Source organism: Aptenodytes forsteri, unplaced genomic scaffold (assembly GCF_000699145.1).
Source record: "Aptenodytes forsteri isolate BGI_AS27 unplaced genomic scaffold, ASM69914v1 Scaffold47, whole genome shotgun sequence".
Classification (NCBI taxonomy): Eukaryota; Metazoa; Chordata; class Aves; order Sphenisciformes; family Spheniscidae; genus Aptenodytes; species Aptenodytes forsteri.
The window spans coordinates 1,859,350-1,872,776 of NW_008794731.1; the positions used below are offsets into that span (position 1 = coordinate 1,859,350).

Below are 13,427 nucleotides of genomic sequence, written 5' to 3' on the forward strand. Positions count from 1 at the left end.
ACCCCCTCCATCTTCTTTAACCCAGCAGAGTATTTAGGGGCAAATCTGTGAGTAGAGAAGTAAAGAAGTACGAGAGAAGAGAGCAGAAAGTCTGAAAAATAAGCAAGCTACAAAATGCCTCCAGGTTGCTCTAAATTATGCACCCTTACTGTTGGGAGATGTTCAAGGTTGTCTTTTCCTCAGCTCTCCTCCTGGATACTCACCTTCATTTTCTGGGACACCTCTGCTGTGGATTTGTGGTTACTTTTCCTTCCCTTTCGCTGCCTTTTAAACAATTTCTTTGCCACCTTTTAAAATTCAGAACACGATGAGTGAGGTCCCCCCTCGGCTGAGCGGTGGGGGAATGGGAAAGGGATAAACGGTCTCTAGTAAGAGGTCGGTGCCTGCTGCAGGGCAAGCATCATCGCAAGCCCCTCGCGGTGGTTCCTCCCTGTTTGAGCCCAGGACAGACGGACGGTGCGGTGTCTGCAGGGATGCTGCACAGCCCCCGCTTGCTCACAGCCCTCCATCGCTTGTGCAGAGCCAGGAGCTTCACTGGGACAAACTGAAGCTCCCCGCCTCTTGCCAAAAAATGTGGGGGCTGTTCTGGGAAAATGCCTGAGCTGCTCGTTTCCTTAATGCGATTGGCACTCGGTTCGGTTATGAATTTCATTTTAAATTGTAGCTTCTACTTTTTTTTTTTTTTAATTAAAACCTCTAAATTTCATTAGTTTGCACTTACAAAAATAAACCTGGCATCAACCAGTAAGCTCTCCTGCGATGGTGTCATCAATTTACCCTGCCACTGAAGCAGCCCCGTGTCACGCCTGGCATGGTGACAGCACCCAACTTCAATACTGCGGCTGCCTGCAGTCACCTGCCCTGCCTGGAAGCGAAGAGGTACTTTCATGGACTTTTGTGATTAGGAACTTTGGTTTCAAGGTTTCAGGGAGGGAAAAAAAAAAAAAAAAAAAGGAAGTTGATTGTAAATTTAATTTAATGCCTGCATCTTAGTCATTTCTGAACCATGGGTCATTAACCACACATTAGTACTGCTAGCCATTTTTCATAGGGGCTGCATCAGCGACACAGAGCACGGCTGCTGCATCCTGGAGCATCCTGCCTGTGACCCATGGGCATCTCAGGGTGGCGGGGGGCACCCGCAGCCTGTGGGCTTGGCAGTTTTTTTACCAGGCAAATCCCAGAGGAGAGCCAGAACGGTGGCAGTCCCGAGTGCAAGTGTGGCTGATAGCATATAAACATACTGGGAGTGGTGACTTCTCCATATTTTACGTTAAAACACCTTGTCTTATAAAATATCCCAGCTCCATTTCTTATCCTATCCCCGTGCTCCTGTTAATTTTTAACCCTTGCAGCTAGCCAAAGGTTAAACAGTTTCAGGCTTCAGGAGTGTGGTCAAGGACTTGTCCAGCCCTAACAGAAGAAGCGCTATTTGTTGCCAGCGCAAAATGAGGTTTTCTTCTAATGAAAAAGTCGCGTGTGTCTTGCAGCATGAAAGATAAATCTGTGAGCATGTGAAAGACCCATCCTGAGATATGCTGCGCTGCCCGTGCTCAGCACCAGCCAGGGTCGCCCGAACGCTTGCGATGTCAGTCTGTCCGCAGGCTTGACAAACAGCCCGAGGAAGCCGGCTCCTTTAATAGGCTTCAGGGTTTTATTTATAGCCCCTTTGAATAAGTGCAGCTGATACTTAAGATCGGCAGATTTAATGACAGTGAGCTGGCGAAAGGCCAGGTCTGCAAATAGTGCCACTAAAAGTCTTCTCCGTCATAAAATTTGTTTAATGTAAGAAATCATATCGTGCAGGGTTTTGCCTGCCATTTTTATAATTAGCGGGAGAAATCTCCATTTCAATCCTAAGAGCAGCCAGCACTTTATGGGACGCGGCTGTCTTTCGGTGATGGTTTTGAAATTTATCTCCACGTTTGAAGGGACTCTCGTGCTCTGCGTCCCGGGGGGAAGGGAACCTTTCCCACCCTGGATCTCCTCGCGCTTCCCCAGAGATGTGGGGAACAGAAAAGAGCAGCAGGACCTGTGCCAGGTCCTTGTGGTGGCTGGTCACAGAAGAGGAGAATCACACCCTATATGTGCCAACCCCCAGGACCAAATCCTTGCCAAGGAGCCGCCAGCCCGTGCAGTGACATCCCTCTGGGATTTGACCAAAACCCCATCAAACTAAACAGAAAGGCAGCTCCCGGGGTGGGCAGGCAGGAGCTGGGCAGTTTGTGATCTATAGGCATGCAAAATGCATTGAAACCACTGCAATTTATTCTCACTTTGTCGACGTTTGATAACTTTGTGATATTTTTCTCTAAAGGGCCATGTTAGATTTTTGTAACTATTCCCACTTTTTACAGACCTCTTGATCATATACAAAATCTGTAGCAAATTACCTTGAAGTGAGTTATTTTATTCCCTTTTTCTCCTTCCTGTAACAGAACAGAAATGAGCTTGGGAGGTTTTGCTTACTAACCACAACAAATGACTAACAACACATAGAGCAGCGTACCGCATCTTATGGCCTGGCATCATCCCTGGCAGCATCGCTGCCGATGGCAGCGTGGCCCTGGGAACAGCCTTTGCAGGTGAGCATCTGCCCTGGGGCTTGCAGAGGGACCCCAGGCTGTGCTTGGGGAAGGAGGGAGATCTCCTCTTCCAGCCCAACCCACGGCCCGCTCTGCTTCACAAAAGGCTTTGTTTGGTGTTGTACAGGTTTGCCCTCTCCGAGGGACCAGTGCCTTAAAAAACTATGCATTTAGGATAATAAAAAGCAAACAAAATGCTAGCAAAAATCAAGGGGTTGAAAATCCCGTTAGGTTTTTAATTTAGATCTACAGATGCATTTCAGGAGCTCTCTGTCTGTGATCTAGACACAGTGCAATAGCGAGCTGGTCGCCAACTTTTCTCCTCACTGTGGTCGCCCATCCAGTCTCCTCCAGCAGCAGAAGAGCTGAGAAATAGGTCTTTGCTCATTTTATTTTCTGAAGGGCCCCCTCAAGATGTGTCCTCTACCTGCACACCTCTGGAGTGGCCGTCACCGCTCCCCTGTGTCCTGCATCACCTCTGTCCCGTGGTAGCTCATGGGGCTGCAAGAGAGTCTGGGGGAGACGGGATTATTCTGGGAATCTTTATGGGAACAGCTTTCCCTGGTATTTTCACTGTATATACCCACCGGACCTCCTGCCATCTCAGCTATACACACATTTTGGTCCAGCTCCCTCCCATTATAAAGATTAACCATGGGCGGGCCCCAGCCAGCTCTGTGATTTAGGTTACCCATTTCTGTAATGGACCTAGCACTTGCCTGGCTGCGAGATGGGCTGATATTTATAGATGCACTCTGGATCCCAGATAAAGTGCTGTATCTTTAGTTGAAGATGCGAGAGATGATTAGTGTCCTTTCCATGGGATATGGTTTAAAGTTGAGGTACTTCAGGAGTGCCTTAATGCCTTGCTGACCTGGGACCTACATTCAGAGGAAGCTTTAAAATTAAAAAAGGCAGGGGAAGGAAAATAATTGGGTGGACTGCGCTGAAAAAGGTGTTAGGCATGACTGTTCCCTCAGTCTTTTTTTAATTTTTAGGCTTTTCCTATCACATTTTCCCTCCAGGAGGATGAAAAATTGAAAGAGCTGGGCAGACAGTATCTCCTCTTCAGATACAAGCGCGAGGTACACACATGGACATTTATTTACTGGAAGGAGGATAACTCCATCGCACGGAGAAGTGAACGTGTCTCCTTCAATTGCCTCTGTGCACATGGGGCCCAGAAAGCCACAAGGGGAGCTGCCAGTGCCAGGGGGGGTTCAAGCATGGGGAAAATGAAGGTAGTGCCCTTACAAGACAGCGCGTGCCCTATTTCCAGGTAACAACCGGGTGTGAAAGAGGCACCTTGTTGGCTGTATATGTGTTTAGACCTGAATTTTAGGCTTCGTTAGTCTTAGGGGTCTCTGGAGGGTCCTTTGTGCTGCTTGGGGGGATTTGACCTTGGGAGAGGCTTGCTGGTGCTGTGCAGGGCGGCTGCAGACTGTGGCTCGTGCTGTCTCCTGCGATGGCAGGATCTGTGCTGTGCCTGCCGGGATGCTCAGCCCGGCTCCACATTGGCCAGGGCGCAGCTGCGAAATCCCCTTTGGGAGAGGTCAGTGCTGCTCAGGTGCAGCTGCTTTGTGGTGGCATCTAGGACCGATGCTCCAGCACGTCTGATAAATGAACCCTCCCCTGATGCTGTGCAAGTAAGTAGGGTCAGGCAGCTTTGCTTTTCACCAAACGCCTTCCTTCCAAATACACGTGAGAGGTGTTTGTAGTGATGTGATTAGCAATGGAGGCTGGCAGCTATATTTTGAGCCCCCAAAAGGTCTTTCAAGATTTTGAAATGGACTGCCAAAATCCTCCAAGAGACCTGACCCCCAAGCAACTGACATGTAGCAGCTTCAGCAACCCTCATTTCAGGGCACTGACTCTTTCTCCTGCTCTCAGTTAATGCTACAAATCCAGAGGCTTCTCCCAAAAATTGTATTAATTCAGGTGAGTTCCCCGTACAGTTTTCACCCATGATCCAAACCCAGCGATCAGCAACGTGCTCTTCCCACCCCGTGTACCCTGGGGCGGTGCAAACCCACCTGCAATCGCTCTGGAAGGGAGCGGGAGCTCCCAAAAGGATTTCAGGAGCTTTCTGGGATGCAAGGATGGATCCTGCACCCAAGGAGGATGATGGCCCCAGTCCCTCTGGGCTGTCCTGCAGCTGACGTGCACCCAGCAGAGATCTCCAGTGTTTGGTTACTTGCTACATGCAGACTCGCAGGGTGGTTTCATCGACTAGGTATGGTACTGATGTATAAAACTTGAGAACTATATCTATTTAATGGAGGGCAGAGGGAGCAATCCAACAGATTATTCATAAAGACTCAATCCCGGTTGAACTTTGACAGAGCCCTGCTGTAGCCCTGTCCCCGCACACCCGAGTACCTGTGCTACAGGAATGAATATCATAAAAATGCATCTGCAGCACGAATATCAGTATGGGCATCTGAAGTGAGCTCTGGTTGCGTCACACTACCTGGCAAAGGAGGAGGTTTGAACTCCGAGCTTCGGACACCAGTTTGAACATGCCTGAGCTCCTTGGCACATGTGCCCAGGGGCTTATCCCTTCGCAGACACCGGTGCATCCCATGTCCCGTGCAAGGCACTGATGCAGCCTGAGTGTTAGCGATAAATAGTCACACTGAAATAACACATTTGCAGACCAAAAGTGATTTTTCTACAAAATCTACAATTTCAAGCAGTGAAAGCACCTGATCGGAGCATGTTATGCTTTGCTAGCAGCATACAAATTGCGAGCAGAAGAGGGCATTTCACTCAGTAAAGCTGCAAGTTTTGCAATAAACTGAATTTTTCTGGCCCAAATTACTAATTGCAAATTAGTAGAATTTCTGGTAGAATGTCCTGTTTTTGCTGAACTAAACCCAACTGTGTAATATCCTCTTAGCCTACTGGGCTTATCTCCAGAGCTCAAAGCTGTTCAGCTTCCTTGTGTCTCTTCTCCTCTCATTTATTTTCCATACGATAAATAATAAAAAAATGATTTTTAAAACAGAATAGGACAGAATTTTTCTTTTTTAGTGCACGGTTTGCTGGGGTAGGGGGGGAAGGCTAGAGAACCTGAACTATTATCAAGAATGCCACTCAAATTACAATATAATTGCCTGAAAAAAAAATCTGGCAGCTAATTCTCATTGCAGTGCACATTTCTGTGCCTGTGACAAATGATTTCTAAAGTTAGACTCAAGGACACCAAGCTTCCAAGAGGTCATTCACCTACAGTATTTATTTTATTGCCATACCAAAAGGAGTTTTAAAACAGTTAAATTAAGAGGAAAGGGGGGGGGAAAAAAAGGAAGAAAAGCATGGATGATCTGAAAAAGATGGAAGTGTTTTGTTTTAAAAGGACTGATGCTCGGAGCCATAAAGTATGAAATACAGGAGGGAAAGCAGATTTGGGGCTAACCTACAATATCACATTAGACTTTAAAGCTGTTCCAACAGACTAAGCATTTGAGAAAGAATCGGAGCTGTTTGTGATAAGTTGCTCCTCTTATCGGCAAACTGTCATCTGTCTTGAGTGAGAACATTTTGTCCACCCTACCAAAACAAGTCAGAAAAATTGGATAAAAACAAAAATATAAATCAGAACGGTAGCTGGGAGCAGAACTGAAATGATGGCAATTTCCTGGCAAGGATCGCTGTACAGCTAAATGTCAGACGTCGCAGAAAGAATTATACTTTCGACTTGAGGTCAGGAATTATGTGCGAGCATGTGGTGGCCAGACCCCCCGCCAGCGCAGCCACCGCGGGACCCGCGTGGCCTCCTGTGACTGCCACGGTGGCTCCGTGGGCTGCGGTGCCAGTGCGTGTCCTGGCTGCAAACTGGCTGGGAACACCGCAGCTCTCTCCCATCGCTGTCCCGCTGGAGGCTTTGCTCCTTCCCTGCCCAGCTCCGCAGTGTGAACCTCCCATTGATTTCGACAGGGTCCACGCTGCTGGATCAGACCCTTTCTGCTCGCAGGCACAAGCAGAAGGTGCCTGCAGCTTGCTGAGGGTCTCAAGGCAATCTTTGTGACTGGAGCTAAGTGTTGCTGGAGTCGCCCTGCCCCATGCCTGGCTCCCTGCAGACACTTTTCCATGGGAGAACTGGCTTGCAGATAATCATGAATTAAGTGCTTCCCAGGCTGTTTCTAAATCTAATCATTTCACTGCATTCCCAAAGCACGCCTGGAGCTACAGTGGCGGATGGAGAATGGAGATGCACCCTCGCCCTGGGTGTGTGCACGTGTGCGGGGTCGTGGGGACCAACTGCACCTGAAGTGCTGGGCTCCCCCTCTCCTCTGGGTCTTCTGCAGGGAAACCCCGCTCAGGTCAGGGGAAAGCAACAGGGTATGACCTGTGACTTGTCAGCGATGACTACGGACAGCCCCTCTGTCCTCCCTCCCCTTCTCATCCCTGCATAGGGACTCATTTAGCTGCACCCACAGTTCTTAGTGCTTCATGTCCTCAGGCCAAGGGGACGGTGCATGGGGATATCACGGGTACATGCGTGCCTCTGGAGCATGGAAAAATATCTAGGGACATGGGCACGATATCATGGCAGCACCTTGGCATTTGAGCTGGAGGCAAAGCGGGGTGTCCGTAACACCACCAGGGATGAGCCGTGTTCATCATCTCCAGGCAGAAGCCGGCAGCCCAGGAGAGCGGACATTGCTTCGCGCTCGAGGCATGCACCAAATTTAGACAGGGAGCAGCAGGAGGCCCAGGGACCTCGATGTCCAGGGAAGCACAGGTGGAGGGCAGCCACGGTGCAGCCCGCCAGCCCCTTCCCCGTGCTGCACCTGATGTTCCCAAGTGTTTTTCTCCTTCACTTCAACACATTTAACACTGTGTTCCCATTGCAGCAGCCAAGCTGATATCACTGGAGGCAAGACCTGAATCAGATCCTGAAAAAATCAGCTATTTAGATGCACCAGAGGTGCTGTGCTCTTGGCAGCAGTTAAACCACAAGACACCCAATTGCAATTCGGAAACAGAGGTACAACAAGGGGAGATTTGGAGACACCCTTTTACAAAATCACCGAATGGGAAAAGAGAGATGCTGGGTAGAAATGAGGCGTGTGGTCCGTCAGGCCGTGAGTTGTAAAGACATGGCAATATCAAAGGCTTGGGCAGCCTGGGGAGGGGAGCAGCACCTTCAAAAACAGGTGAGGTGCAAGACTGTTCTCTGCCCCTAGTAAATGAGCAGCTGAAGGGGAATCACTGGAAAACTCCCCCAAACCCTTTGCGGGGGGGAAGGGGGAGTTGGAGCTGCTACAAGGTCGCACAGCCCCCAGCACCAACTCCCTGCCCAACCTGCCCTAAGGTCACTGCACCCCAGCACCCAGAAAACCCCTTCCCTGGCCCCCGGTGCTGCAAGAGTGGAAGCATCCGATACAGCGGGCTTGTTGGGGTTGTGTTATGCTGAAGTGCTCTGCTTTAATTTGGATTTGAAATTGTTTTTTTTTTAAATATTATTCATTTTGCAACAGTTTGGTGCTCAGGGCACTGCAAGTGGTAAGTCCAGGTGGATGAGCTGAGCTGGAAAACTCCCCCAAACCCTTTGCGGGGGGGAAGGGGGAGTTGGAGCTGCTACAAGGTCGCACAGCCCCCAGCACCAACTCCCTGCCCAACCTGCCCTAAGGTCACTGCACCCCAGCACCCAGAAAACCCCTTCCCTGGCCCCCGGTGCTGCAAGAGTGGAAGCATCCGATACAGCGGGCTTGTTGGGGTTGTGTTATGCTGAAGTGCTCTGCTTTAATTTGGATTTGAAATTGTTTTTTTTTTAAATATTATTCATTTTGCAACAGTTTGGTGCTCAGGGCACTGCAAGTGCTTGTGTAAATCCAGGTGGATGAGCAATACCTGAGCCTTTGCTTTAACGCAACTGGGAGCAAAACGTCCTAACACACGAAGGCTGGATTGCCGGGTACTGCAAAGCCCTGGTGCAAGTGCCGACAGCAAGTGCCCGTCTCAGAAATACTAAGCGGTTTGTAACAGGGAGACTGGGATAAGGGACAACAATTTATTCCCTTTTGGAAATATCCCAACAGCAAGGACATCAGAGCTGCCCTTTAAGCAGAAGCCGCTGAGAGGCTGGCGCAAACTCATCTTGTAAGAGTATCATTTAATGCACATTTTGTTGCAAGAGGAGGGGTGACTCAGGCAAAGGTTAATCAAGGCTGTGCCATGAACCTAGCACATACACACCACATTTGCAGCGGTGTGGGTGCATATATATCTCCCTTTCACATAAACAGGTATTTAGTTATCTATGGCATGTAGGCTGGGGAGCAGACAGGCTCTCCTCTCGCCACGGTGGGGTGTGGGATGCCACAAAAATTCTCTCCTTCCCTTCTCTGGAAATCCTGGCAAGCCCGGGGGAGCCTGCAGTTAATCAGCGCCGTGTCGCTGTGCACCGCTGCGGGCAGCAGAACTTCACTGCGGCGTTTCGGGAAGCCCTGGAACAGCCATAGCCCAGAAGACCACATTCTCCCCAGCAGCCCAGGGATGGCTGAGCGCTCAGCCCCTCATGGGCTTCGTCTGCAGGGTCCTGTGCTTGCTGATGAGACCTTCCAGCCCCATTTAGAAGAACTTTATTGTCTTTTTTTTGCATTGTAATGCCCTAACATCATGGTTGGAATGAAAAAGCTGGAAGATCAGCCCGGTCACAGCCAGTCCCTCTCTGCTGTCAGACACGCAGCAGAGCTCAACTTCTGCTTTGGTTTCTTTTGGTTGTGCTGTTTGTTTGCTTGCGAGGATTATCATATTCCCTGCCTGTATTGCACCACTGACAATAAATCAAAGCAGCCCAGGCCCAAATTTTTTAAGAGATTTCCCAAAGGGAATGTCAATTACCTTTCCCTTCCAGCACCGCCAATGTCCTTTGGCACTTACAAATCCCAGTTTTATTTTGAGAAATGCAGCCACTTGCTCTAATTATTCAGCCTGCACTCTAAGACGAGAAAAAAAAAAAAAAAATTAGTAAGTAAACTTGAAAAGACAAGGGGTGGTTTAAATTGGTATGGCTCTGTGACTCCAGGCATGAAGAAGTACAACCCCTAACAAAGACAGTCTGTGTGTATGAAGTGGTTTGTGTGTGAAGGTATGGAAGGGGTGGGAGAACATTGTAGACTAACTCTTGAGGTCTCATTTTGGGTGAAATTCCCATCTGAGGCAGCTGGGATTGCTTTGCTGCCGGGGATTTGGTTAGAGAAAATAGTGCCATGACCTGGATCGGTATTTCTCTCTCTGCCCAGCACAGTTACTATATTCAAGCCCACTGAGAGCTTTCCTGCACTGCTGGATGTGGCATCATCAGCTTTGGAAGGGGAAACTCAAGAGCCTTTGGGTCCAGAAGAGGATGGAGGAGAGGCTTCCTTCCCCTGATCTGCCATCACCACAGGGACCAAAGGGTCCTCCTGGTGCTGGTATGTAAAGGCAGGGAATTCCCCAGAAACGAACCCCCCTCCTCTGCCCTTGGGTGACGTGTTCCCCTCTCAGCACTTGTCCTCCAGGTGCTTTGTCTCACTCCATCCCCACCTCTTTTGGGTCCAGAAGAGGATGGAGGCGAGGCTTCCTTCCCCTGATCTGCCATCACCACAGGGACCAAAGGGTCCTCCTGGTGCTGGTATGTAAAGGCAGGGAATTCCCCAGGGAGGAACCGCCCTCCTCTGCCCTTGGGTGACGTGTTCCCCTCTCAGCACTTGTCCTCCAGGTGCTTTGTCTCACTCCATCCCCACCTCTTCCCCAGCTCTCTCTTCATGGGCTGCCTCACTCCTTCCACATTTAGATGCCAGTCTGTCCTTGCTCATTGCTATTCTCTGCCCATCTCCTTAGCTCAGCCTAGTTTCAAATGCTGATGCTTTGTCAAGGTGCCAGGATGTCCTGGTGGAGGTGAAGATTGGTAGATCGATGCCATGAATGCCTCCCAGAGCATGGGCATCTCCACATATCTTGTGCCTGGAGAGAGGGACCAGCCCCAGGGCTTAGAGGTGCTGAGGACCCTCCCTGCAGCAGCACTTGCAGATTTGCAGCCCCACCTCAGCTGCCAGCTTTTCTCCAGCACTTGGCTTTTCCCTGGGCTCACCAGCCCAGCTATGAGCACTGTGGTATTTGGGAACCAGCAGCCTTAGTTATCTTTTAAATCTCATTATTCTCTTTCCTATGATCCCCTCTTTGCCTCTCCCTGCAATTCTTTGTAGCACCACCACGTTCCCAGACAGCTTGCACGCAAGCCACATGGGATTTTCATCTAAGTCACCCCAAAAGCAAGGACAAAATCCAAGGTTCATCACTCCTGAATCACAACCAGACCACAGGCAATGGCACCAACTGCGAACAGAAGATGCAAATGCTTCTGTAGAAATGTCTCTGCCAAGAACATGCCCCATTGCTGGCAGAGGCGTTCAAGGGCTTCCCAGGGATTTCCAGCCTGGTCCCATGGGAGAAAGAAGTGCTATCATCTTGGGACACAGTCTGGCTTTTGTGATTTGTATTATTTGTAAGGAAAATAACCCTGTTTGTCTCAGACCAGCTCGCTCTGAAGTCTCAGAAATTAGGTGTCATTACTAGGTGTCATTACTCTGTGGGCATAAAGTCATACCTAGCCAGCGATCCAGCCATCTGCAGATAGATGAGAAGGATAATTTGATTCCATCTTTGGAAATGTCAGACTTTATGGGTGAATAAAATACATTCCATTTTCTTCTGTTTGTCAATATTGGGTGAAAACAGACTAGAAATTTCTTATAAATGGGTAGTGTCAAGAGAGAGGCAATCTATTTGTTACCCCTAGCATATGCCCAGCACTGCTGTGGCAGCCACAGACACCTCTGCATAGTGTGTAAGAACCAACTAAAGCAACAAAACAAGGCACAGATGGAAGAAAGAGTAACCTCTGATACTTCTTCATTTACAGCTATAGCTGTACAAGTAGGTCCAGGTCCTGCAGTCAATAATCGTGGTCGCACAAAACAAGATGGTCTCAAAGTCACTGCAAATTCTTGGTTTTGAAGGGAAATTTGAAGAACCTTGTAAGGATGTGCTCACCTGAGCTCTGAGCCAAAGGCAAAGCAGAGACCTGAGGCTGAATAAAAGGAGCCCCATGCCCTGCAGAGCAGCTGAGCCCCCGATCGGTCGCCTGTGGCCAGATCAAGAGGGGGGAGATGGGGCTGGTCCAGTGAAACGCAGGTTGCTCACGTGCTTGAATTGCCAAGCCCAAGCCAGGTCAAAATCTGGGCATGCAGAAAGGATGCGGTCCCTGACAGCATGATAATGGCAACGGGAGAGATTTCAGGAAGGAGAATAGAACAGCGGTGAATGAACTTTTCAGATAAATTATAGCTAAAGAGGAGTGAAACATTATAGTTTCAATTACTGCTGTGCCCAGCCACGCAGGTAGTAATTCAAACAAGAAACAATTGGTGGATTGTCACCCTCAAATCAGACACATACCATTTAATTCCATTTACTGAGGGTTCACTGACTGTATTTTGAATCAAATACAGCCATTAATGTGCAAAGATCTGAAAAATGCATGTGTCCCTTTTACAAATGTGACAGCGAGACACTAATTCCTGTAAAACCCTTTTTCTTCAGGTTGGGCTGTTCCTATTGCCTTTAGTTATGCAGATATTGCTTATTAAAAGTTTCAGTATGCCAAGCTAGTTTTTCTGAAATGGCTTGTGCCTTTTTGTTCAGGGCACATGAAAAGCATGGCCAAATCCAGTCGTATATTCCATCATCCAAACTTAACAAATCGATTTGAATGCAGAAAAAGCTACTTTCATTAAAACAATTAAATCCTTACTATTATTGCAGCATCTGGCTATTACAGCACAAATATAAATAATCAGTTACAGGAGCTAAAAGCTTTCAGATAGAATTGCTCTAATATTTGCCCCGTGCAATGGGCAGAGGAAGGATGACGTGCACCGGGCTTCTTTGCGGGCACTACCGCTGCCTAAATAAAAACCTGTCATGTTCATAAAGTGAATATTATTGTGCTGCCCTGTTTTGCTCCAGCAGAAAAGCAATGCATACCTATGGGCAGAGCGAGTGGGAGAAATGGTGCTTGGGATGAGAAGAGCTGGCATCTTCCCCAGGCGATGTGTCTTTCCCTGCACGGCCGTCACGGGGTGCATGTGACCCTGGCTGGGTTTTGCATCGTTTGAACCGTGCAATGGCACTACACAAAGCTAGATCTATGCCCTCTCTTATCCAAGAAACAATTTCATGGGTGAAAAAGTCCTGTTCAGTGTGATATGGTGGAATGTTTTTGGCACAAAGAGTTTGGGGATCATCTGCAGAGTGCTTTTGCTTTCCTTTTTAAAATAATATCTGCATGTATCCCATGTGTCTACACTGTCACACGCTCTCCATGGGGCCACGAAGTGTGTTGCCTAATAAAAACAGACCTTTCCATGAAACTGCACTTGCCTTTCTGATCTGGTTGAGATTGCATCAAAGGGCAGATTGTTTAAATATAATTTCACTGGTTATTGAGTGGGTCATCAGAACGGGATATGAAATTTCAAAGGCTTTTCTCCTCCTGCTCTTCGCATCATTCCAGGTCACACTTCCCTACAGGTGCTCCCTGTTGACTCAAGGACACTTCCAGGCAGCAGAATATCAAAGGAGCAGGGATGGACAGGCCAGCTCATCCTACACATTTTAAATTGCTTAAAGAGACCCAGAAGCCTTTTTGCAAAGAGGGTCTGTGGCAGGAACTGAAATCAGTGCTCAGCATGTGGCTTAGACAAACAGAGTGGTCATTAGTGACTGTTGTCATTGTCACACCGGTGTAGACTGTTAATTCAGCACAGGAGTCATTAAAAACAAGCCTCA

At 48.6% G+C, this 13,427-nt stretch overlaps 1 long non-coding RNA gene across 1 annotated transcript in view; it reads right to left on the reverse strand.

Annotated features, from left to right (window-relative positions):
• The window catches only part of LOC103894505, a 49,295-nt gene that overhangs the window by 4,051 nt on the left and 31,817 nt on the right, over positions 1–13,427 (reverse strand). The gene's annotated exons all lie outside the window — the stretch shown is intronic.